The sequence below is a fragment of the Suncus etruscus genome, chromosome 9 (assembly GCF_024139225.1).
Source record: "Suncus etruscus isolate mSunEtr1 chromosome 9, mSunEtr1.pri.cur, whole genome shotgun sequence".
Classification (NCBI taxonomy): domain Eukaryota; kingdom Metazoa; phylum Chordata; class Mammalia; order Eulipotyphla; family Soricidae; genus Suncus; species Suncus etruscus.
This window is the reverse complement of record NC_064856.1, coordinates 101,400,723-101,410,162: the sequence shown is the minus strand read 5'-3', so window position 1 is coordinate 101,410,162 and position 9,440 is coordinate 101,400,723. Positions and strand designations below refer to the sequence as shown.

At 45.2% G+C, this 9,440-nt stretch overlaps 2 protein-coding genes and 1 non-coding gene across 3 annotated transcripts in view; 2 read left to right on the top strand and 1 right to left on the bottom strand.

The window, feature by feature from the left end:
- Positions 1-9,440, top strand: part of SSRP1 (structure specific recognition protein 1) — a 1,220,984-nt gene that overhangs the window by 852,395 nt on the left and 359,149 nt on the right. The gene's annotated exons all lie outside the window — the stretch shown is intronic.
- The window catches only part of TIMM10 (translocase of inner mitochondrial membrane 10), a 322,347-nt gene that overhangs the window by 178,171 nt on the left and 134,736 nt on the right, over positions 1-9,440 (top strand). The window lies entirely within an intron of this gene.
- Positions 4,524-4,627, bottom strand: LOC126019897 (U6 spliceosomal RNA). Its single transcript, XR_007499508.1, has one exon. It is a non-coding gene; the product is annotated as a U6 spliceosomal RNA (small nuclear RNA).

The window sequence follows — 9,440 nt, the reverse complement described above, 5'->3', positions numbered from 1 at the left end:
ACCACCCTCTTCATCAACTCCCCTAAGCCCCCCAGCATCAAACCTGCTCCAAACTCCTAGGTCAGCTGATGGTTGGGATTGAGGGACAGGCAGAGAGATTTGGGGTGTTAGTAGGGTACTGGTCTTTTGGTCTATTGGCTGGCTCAGATACTCCCAGTTACAAATTAAAGATGATTGATTGCCTCTGTGATTTCCAGTAAATGATGTTGGGCCTGACCCTGGGGAGCTTGGAATCCAGAGCCCCTTGGGAGACAACAGGGTGTGGGGAGGCTGAGGGCAGATTGGGGAGCTAATGCTTGGCCTTAACCATTAGTCTTCCCTTTCAGCCTCCTCCCTTTAGCCATGAGGTGAACAAACACCAGCTATTTGGCATTTCTCACCTCAGTTGGACCCCATAGTAAGTTTTGTGCCTGTTTTATAGTTAAGAAACTGAGTTTTTGGGCTGGAGGGATAGCTTAGTGGGCAGGGTGCTTTGCCTTACACCCAAGTACCACTGGGAGTAATTCTGAGCACAGAGACAGGAGTAACCCCTGAACACCACCGGGTGTGGCCCAAAACAAAATAAAACAAAACAAAAGGGGGCTGAGAGACAGCACTCTGGTAGGGCTGTTGCCTTGCATGCCGCTGACTGAGGACAGACATGGCTGGGTTCAATTCCCGGCATCCCATATGGTCCCCTGAGCCTGCCAGGAGAGATTTCGTTCTTTCTTTTTTTTAAATTTTATGTTTGGGGGGCCCGGAGAGATAGCACAGTGGCGTTTGCCTTGCAAGCAGCCGATCCAGGACCAAAAGGTGGTTGGTTCGAATCCCGGTGTCCCATATGGTCTCCTGTGCCTGCCAGGAGCTATTTCTGAGCAGACAGCCAGGAGTAACCCCTGAGCATCGCCGGGTGTGGCCCAAAAACAAAAAAATAAATAAAAATTTATGTTTGGTTTTTGGGTCACACCGGTGGCGCTCAGGGGTTACTCCTGGCCTGTGCTCAGAAATCCCGCCTGGCAGGCATGGGGGACCATATGGAATGCCGGAATTCGAACCACCGTCCATCCTGGATTGGCTGTGTGCAAGAAAACGCCCTACCAATGTGCTATCTCTCCATAAGGAGTGATTTCTGACCACAGAGCCAGGAGTAACTCCTGGCTGCTGCCGGGAGTGACCCAAAAACCAAAAAAAAAAAAAAAGAGAGAGAGAGGAGAAAAACTGAGCCTCTGACTGAAAGATCGTACAAGGGTCAAGTGCTGACCCTGGTTCAGTTTCTGACAAAACATGTGCCTCCTCCTGCTCCCCCAGCAGTGCCAGGACTGATCCCTGATCTGAGAGCCAGGAGTGAGCCCTGAGCACTGCTGGGTGTGGTGCCAAAGTAAAAACAGTAAGAAAAAACAAAAGCCATGGGGCCGGCAAGGTGGCACTAGAGGTAAGGTGTCTGCCTTGCAAGCGCTAGCGTAGGACGGACCGAGGTTCAATCCCCTGGCGTCCCATATGGTCCCCCCAAGCCAGAGGCGATTTCTGAGTGCATAGCCAGGAGGAACCCCTGAGCGCCAAATGGGTGTGGCCCAAAAACAACAACAAAAAAAACCCCCAAAAAACAAAAAAACACAAAAACCAAAAAATCAAAAAATAAAACAAAAACAAAAACAAAAAAAAAAAACAAACAAAAAAAACAACCAAACAAAAAAAGCCAAATTCTCAGGGCATATAAAGCCCAGTGACAGGGCTTTCCCTCCCCATTGGGGCCGGTGTTTAGACCGGACTGTGCAGGACAGAGCTGGAACTGAAACTGAAACATGTTTCTTCAGTGTCAACAGCCTGACGTTGACCAGACAGGGAGCTGCAGAAGTGCTGTGTTCTTCGTCTTTTTGAGAATCAATCAGCTGACAGGAATTTAGCTCTTATGGCACTGCTGGAATTCTCTTATTCCTGGCTCTGTGCTTTGGGATCACGCCTAGTAGGACTTGGGGGAGGACCATCTGGGATGCTAGGGATCGAACCTGGGTTCGCCATATGCAAGGAAAGTGGCCTACCTTTTGTATTATTGCTCTGACTTCATCTGTTTCATTTAAAATGTTTCAAAGTTGGGGCCGGGAAGGTGGCGCTAGAGGTAAGGTGTCTGCCTTGCAAGCGCGTAGGACGGACCACGGTTCAATCCCCCGGTGTCCCATATGGTCCCCACAAGCCAGGGGCAATTTCTGAGTGCATAGCCAGGAGTAACCCCTGAGTATCAAACGGGTGTGGCCCAAAAACCAAAAAAAAAAAAAAATTTTCAAAGTTGAGGGCCAGAGTGATAGCACAACAGTAGGGCATTTGCCTTGTATGTGGTCAACCTGGGACAGACCCAGGTTTGATCCCTAGCATCCAATGTGGTCCCCTAAGCCTGCCAGGAGCGATTTCTGAGCACAGAGCAAGGAGTAAGTCCTGAGCATTGCTGGGTGTGACCCGCCCTCCCAATAAAAGATTTAAAGTTATCACTACAATGCTGGAGAGATAGTACAGTGAGTAGTGTGCTCGCCTTGTACATGGTCTATCCAGGTTCCATCTCCGGCACCCCATATGGTCCCCTGAGCCTCTTTAAGAGATATCTGAGTGGGCCCGGAGAGATAGCACAGCGGTGTTTGCCTTGCAAGCAGCCGATCCAGGACCAAAGGTGGTTGGTTCGAATCCCGGTGTCCCATATGGTTCCCCGTGCCTGCCAGGAGCTATTTCTGAGCAGACAGCCAGGAGTAACCCCTGAGCAATGCCGGTGTGGCCCAAAAACAAAAAAAAAAAAAAAAAAAAAAAAAAAAAAAAGACATCTGAGTGCATAGCCAATGTCTAAGTGTAGCCCCAATGTCCCCCACCCCCAAAAGTTATCATTTCAATGTTTTACAAAAATATTTAATCAGGGGCCAGAGAGATAGTGCTGCTGGTAGGGCATTTGTTTTGCATATGGCTGACCTGGGTTTGATCCCTGGTATCTCATATGGTCCCTAATCACCTCCATAAGTAATTACTGAGCATAGAGTCAGGAGTAACCCCTGAGCACCACAGGGTATGACCCTCCAAAATATTTAAACAATAGCTGGAGATAGTATAGTGGTTAAGGGATTTGCTTTGCATGTGACTGACCCTGGTTCTGTTTCTAGCAGGAATGATTCCCTAAGCATCTCTGGGATCATTCAACTCCTCCATAAGTTATACAATATATTCAAATAAAATAAGCTTTTATTATTATTATTTTTTGGGGAGTTAGACCCAGCTCTACTCAGGGGTTACTCCTGGCTCTGCAATAAGAAATCGCTCCTGGCAGGCTGGGGGAACATATGGTATGCCAGGAATTGAACCCAGGTCTGTTCATGGTTGTCCGCATGCAAGGCAAACACATTACCATTGTGCTATCTCTCCAGCCCTCTAAAACAAACATTTTAAAAAAATGGAATGTTATTCCAGGTTCAACAGTTGGTATTTCCCAAGTGGATTCTTCAAATTCTCCTCTCTGTAAAACCATAGATGACTCACACACAGAATGATTATGTGTCTATAATTACTTTTCTTTTCTTTTTTTTTTTGCCTTTTGGGGGCCATTTACAGCTAGGCTCAGGGGCTACTTCCTGCTAAGTGGCAGGGAGTTGCTTCCTGCAGTGTTCTGAGGACCATGTGGTGCCAGGGATTGAATTGAGTCCTCCTACATGCAAAGCATGTGCTCAGCCCTGTGAATCATCTCCCTAATTATCAGGCCTTTTTTTACTCTTAATATTTTTTGGGGGGGGGGGAAATAACCAGAGGTACTTGGGACTTACTCCTGGCTCTATGCTCAGGGATAATTCCTGGTGGTGTACAAGGGACTTTATACTGTGCCAGAGATTAAAATGGGTCAGCCACATTGCAAGACAATTGTCTTATTTCTTTTTTTTTTGGTTTTTGGGCCACACCCGGTAACGCTCAGGGGTTACTCCTGGCTATGTGCTCAGAAGTTGCTCCTGGCTTGGGGGACCATATGGGACACCGGGGGATCGAACCGCGGTCCGTCCAAGGCTAGCGCAGGCAAGGCAGGCACCTTACCTTTAGCGCCACCGCCCGGGCCCCTTATTTCTTATATTATCTCTCTCTCTCTCTTTTCTTTTTACAATGAAACAACTTTTTTTTTTCTTTTTGGGCCACACCTGTGACACTCAGGGGTTACTCCTGTCTATGTGCTCAGAAATTGCTCCTAGTTTGGGGACCATATGGGACTACAGGGGATCGAATAGCGATCTGTTCTGGGTCAGCTGCGTGCAAGGCAAACGCCCTACTGCTGCACCATCGCTCTGGCCCCTACAATGAAACAACTTTAATCAAGCTAATAAACAACAGAATTACAAGTACATGAAAAGCTCCTCATTTCACATGCCCAACGGTCTGTCATTATCTTTACTTATAAGTGTGTAGATAGTGGAACGCACTCATGAATCTTCTTTCTGGTGGTGGAATAAGGTATGTATTGTTCGGGAGTGCCACTCACGTTGAATTTATGGTTTGTCTAAATGAATTTGTGAGCAGTTGGTGGTTTTTCTAAAAATATGGAATACTTCACGAATTTGTGTGTCATCCTTGCGCAGGGACCATGGCAATCTCTGTATCGTTCCAATTTTAGTATATGTGCTGCGGAAGAAAGTACCCTATATACTCTTTTTTTCCTAGATTTTTTTTTGTTTGTTGTCTCCATCCCCAAAAGATTTTGGACCACAACTAATGGTGTTCAGGGGCCTTCCTTCCTTCCTCCCTCCCTCCCTTCTTTTTTTTTTTTTTTTTTTGGTTTTTGGGTCACACCCATTTGCTGGGGGATCGAACTGCTGTCCTTCCTACGCTAGCGCTTGCAAGGCAGACACCTTACCTCTAGCACCACCTTCCCGCCCCCCTCCCTTCTTTCTTTATTGCCTTCCTTCCTTTTTTCCTTCCTTCTTTCCTTTCTGCCTTCCTCCCTCCCTCCCTTCCTTCCTTCCTTTCTATTGGTTTTTGGGTCACACTCAGTGGTGCTCAGGAGTTGCTCCTTGCTCTATGTTCAGAAATCGGTTATGGCAGGCTTGGGGGACTACATGGGATGCTGGAGATTGAACCCTGTCTGTCCCAAGTTGGTCACATGCAAGGCAAAAGCCCAACCCCTGTACTAACTCTTGGGCCCAAAGCCCTTATTTTATAGCGGAAGAGACTGGGTCTTGGATGTAGGCTGTCTGGAGCCAGGACTAGGCTTCCTACCTACCCTTCCAGTCTGTTTTGGAAAGCAGTCCAGGACTCAGCCAGTTCTTCCTTCACTCTGCCACTCACAGCCCTAGAGGTTTCTAGGATCTATCCCCCAACCTGTTGTCACAGCCTTTAAAGTCTATTTCACCTCAGAAACAAACAAACCGAGGACAAACATCCCTTTAAACCCAGGCTGTAGCACCTTGTTAAAGGGCTAATAAAGAAAGGAGAAAATGTGGAAGCAGAATAAATGATTATTCAGACCAGGGGGCCTCTTCAAAAGCAATGAGGACCAACTCCTGTCTCTGAGGTTACCACAGCTCTTCTGAGGATACACCTGGAGGAGAAGGGTGAAAAGACTTTGGCTGCGCCTCATCAAGAAGCAGACCAGGGGTTGTTCCATGGGTTGTTTTCCATTCAGGGTCAAAGCAATAGCACAGTGGTAGGGTGTTTGCCTTGCACGCAGTCTATTCAGGACAGACCTGGGTTCAATCCCGGCATCCCATATGGTCCCTCGAGCCTGTCAGGAGTGATTTTTGAGTGCAGAGCCAGGAGCAACCCTTGAGCGATGCTGGGTGTGTCCCCAAAACAAAAACAAACAAACAAACAAAAAACCAACTCAAAATAAACAGTCAAATAAACATTCAGTCAAATTGAGCAGAGCTCCCTCTGAGGAGGATCGCTGAGGAGAAAGTCTAGAGGTCAAGTAGACAAGATAGAATTCACCTACGGAAATTTCTGGAGGGCGAACGGCAGTGGGAGAGGAAAGTGTTGTCAGACGAATAAAGTCTCAGGCTGGGGCTTTTGTAGCTGTGTAGTGATTTGAAGTGTGGGCCAGAGAGGCCCTAAGGAGCTTTTGACAAAACAAAAGACAATTGTTTTCAAGAAGTCTGGACCACTCAACATTCCCACCAGTAGTGAATGAGATTCCCATTATCACCTCATCAACACCAGAACTGGTTTTATTTTTGATGTGTATCAGTCTCTGTGGTGTGAAGTGATATCTCATTGTTGTTTACATTTGCATCTCCCTGATGATTAATACTGTGAAGCATTTTTTCATGTGCTTTTTAGCCATTTGTATTTCTTTTTTGAGGAAGTTTCTTTTTTATCCCTCACCCCATTTTTGGGGGGATTTTGGGGCCACACTCAATGATGCTCAGGAGTTATTCCTGGTGCTGCATTCAGAAATCACTCCTAGCTTGGGGGTCCATATGACTGCCAGGGCATCAAACCGCAGTCCAACCTAGGTTAGCGTGGTGGGCAAGGCAAACACCCTACTGCTTGTGCCACTGCTCTGCCCCCCCCCCCCCCATTTTTTGGGAGCCACACCTGGTAGTGCACAGAGGTTATTCCTGACTCTGTGCTCAGGGGTCATTCCAGATGGTGCTGGGGTACCATATGGATACAATATGGGGGATACTAGGGATCAAACGTGAGTGGTTTGTGTGCAAGGCAAACACCTTGCTCACTGTGCTATTGCTCTGGCCCCAATCTTCTCATTTTTTTGATGGGGTTGAATTTTTTTCTTGTTGAGTTCTATTAGTGCCTTTTATTTTATGATATTAACCCCCTTGTCATATGGGCTTTGGGTAAATAACTTCTCCCATTCCATGTGCAGTCTTTGTATCTGATCATCAAGCCCTTTGATACATCTAAACAGTGGAATACTAGGCAGACATTAGGAAAACAACAACAACAACAATAACAACAACAACAAAGAAATGTGGGGCCAGAGAGATAGCACAGTGGTAAGGCGTTTGCCTTAGACGCAGAAAGATGGTGGTTCAAATCCTGGTATCCCATATGGTCCCCCGAACCTGCCAGGAGCTATTTCTGAGTATAGAGCCAGGAGTAACCCCTGAGCACTGCCGGGTGTGACCCAAAAACAAACAAACAAAAAACCAAACCCCAACAAACCAAACAAACAAAAAAACAAAAACAACAACAAAAAACCCCAAAGAAAAGAAATTGCTTAGTTTTTTATATGAAGAGTATCATGCTGAGGGAACGGAGTCAGAGGGAGTGGGACAGACATAGAATGATCACACTCATTTGTGGTATATTAAATAAACCCCTATATTATGAGAATAATACCCAAAGACAACAGAGACAAGGGTCAGGAGGACTGGCCCATGGTAGGAAACTTGCCACAAAGGGTTGGGGGAGTGTTAGGGCAGAGAAGGGTTCACTATGACATTGATAGTAGGGAATGATCACTCTGGACAAGAATTGGACATAAAAGGGAGAAAATTAATATGCATGATACCCCTTTAGGAATGATATTATAAACCACACTGCTTAAAAGGAAAAAAGAAAAAAGTAAAGAAAGAGAAAGAAAGAAGAAAAATGTCTGCTATAGAGGCAGGAGGGGATAGCATGAGGGTAACTGGGGACATTGGTAGTGGATAATCTACACTGGTAAAGAGATGGGTGTTGGAACATTTATGACTAAAACTCAATACAACTACCCAGCAAAACCCTCATTTATATGGGAGGGAAGACTAAAATCATTCTCAAACAAAAACAAACTCGCATTATTTGCACAAACAAAACAGATTCTAAATGACCTACTCAGAGACAAATTACACAATCCAAATCCCCAATTGTAACAACCACCCTACACAACACAACTGCACAACAGTCTTCTCTGTTAATAATCTCCCTAAATGTTAATGGACTAAACTCTCCCATTAAAAGACACATAACAGAGAGCTGGATTAGAAAACATAAACTGGATTTCTGTTGCCTGCAAGAAACACACCTACAAATACAGGACAGGCACAGGCTCAGAATAAAAGGATGAAAATCAATTATTCAGGCCAATGGAAAACCCAAAAAGCAGGGATGGCCATTCTTATATCAGACCTTCTTAAATTCTAAAATTTTAAATTCTTAAATCATTCTTTTTTTTTTTTTTTTTGGCTTTTGGGTCACACCTGGCAGTGCTCAGGGGGTTACTCCTGGCTGTCTGCTCAGAAATAGCTCCTGGTAGGCATGGGGGACCATATGGGACACCGTGATTCGAACCAACCACCTTTGGTCCTGGATCGGCTGCTTGCAAGGCAAACACTGCTGTGCTATCCCTCTGGGCCCTCTTAAATCATTCTTTTTTTTGTTTTGTTTTGTTTTGTTTTTTGGTTTTTGGGCCACACCCGGTAATGCACAGGGGTTACTCCTGGCTATGTGCTCAGAAGTTGCTCCTGGCTTGGGGGACCATATGGGACACCGGGGGATCGAACCGCGGTCCGTCCAAGGCTAGCGCAGGCAAGGCAGGCACCTTACCTTTAGCGCCACCGCCCGGCCCCCTTAAATCATTCTTAAATCAGACTGAATTGCATTCAGTCTCAAGAAAGTGATCAGGGACAAAGAGAGTCACTACTTACTGATTGGGGAACACTAGATCAAGAAGTACTAACCCTGGTTAATATTTATGCACCTAATACAGAGCCAGCAAAATATGTAAGGCAATTCCTCGCAAACCTTGAGAAACACATGATAGTAGTAGGAGATCTCAATACTCCACTATCACCACTGGACAGATCCACCAGACAGAAAACTAGCAAAGAAATAAGGGCCCTAAATGAAAAATTAGAAAATCTAGGACTAGTAAACTTATATAGGGCTCTCCACCCCCAGAAAGCAGAATACACATTCTTCTCAAGCTCACATGGAACCTTCTCCAGAATAGACCATGCCTTAGGATATAAATATAACTTGTATAAAATCACAAATGTAAGGATCATTAGAAGCACCCTACCTGATCACTATGCAATAGAGGTAAAAATTAACTGTAAGAAGAAGCAATAGAGAAAATCCAACACCTGGAGATTAAACAACATGCTGCTCAACAATAGCTGGATCATAGAGGAACTCAAGGAAGAAATAAAAGATTTCTTGAAACAAACGATAATGAAGAGACAACTCTTCAAAATCTGTGGGACACAGCAAAAGTAGTAATTAGGGGGAAACTCATAGCAATACAGGCCTGTGTTGGAAAGAGAAAAATGACAAAATCAGCATTTTAAAGGGTCACCTTAAAGAGCTGAACAACAGCAGCAAAGAAACAGAAACACAACCAGAAGACAAGAAATAATAAAAATCAGAGCAGAAATAAACAAAATAGAAACTAAGAAAAAAAATACAGAAAATCAATGTGACCAGGAGTTGGCTTTTCGAAAGAACAAACTGGCAAGACTCACCAAAAATAGAGGGAAAACACTCAAATAAGTAGGATCACAAATGAAAGG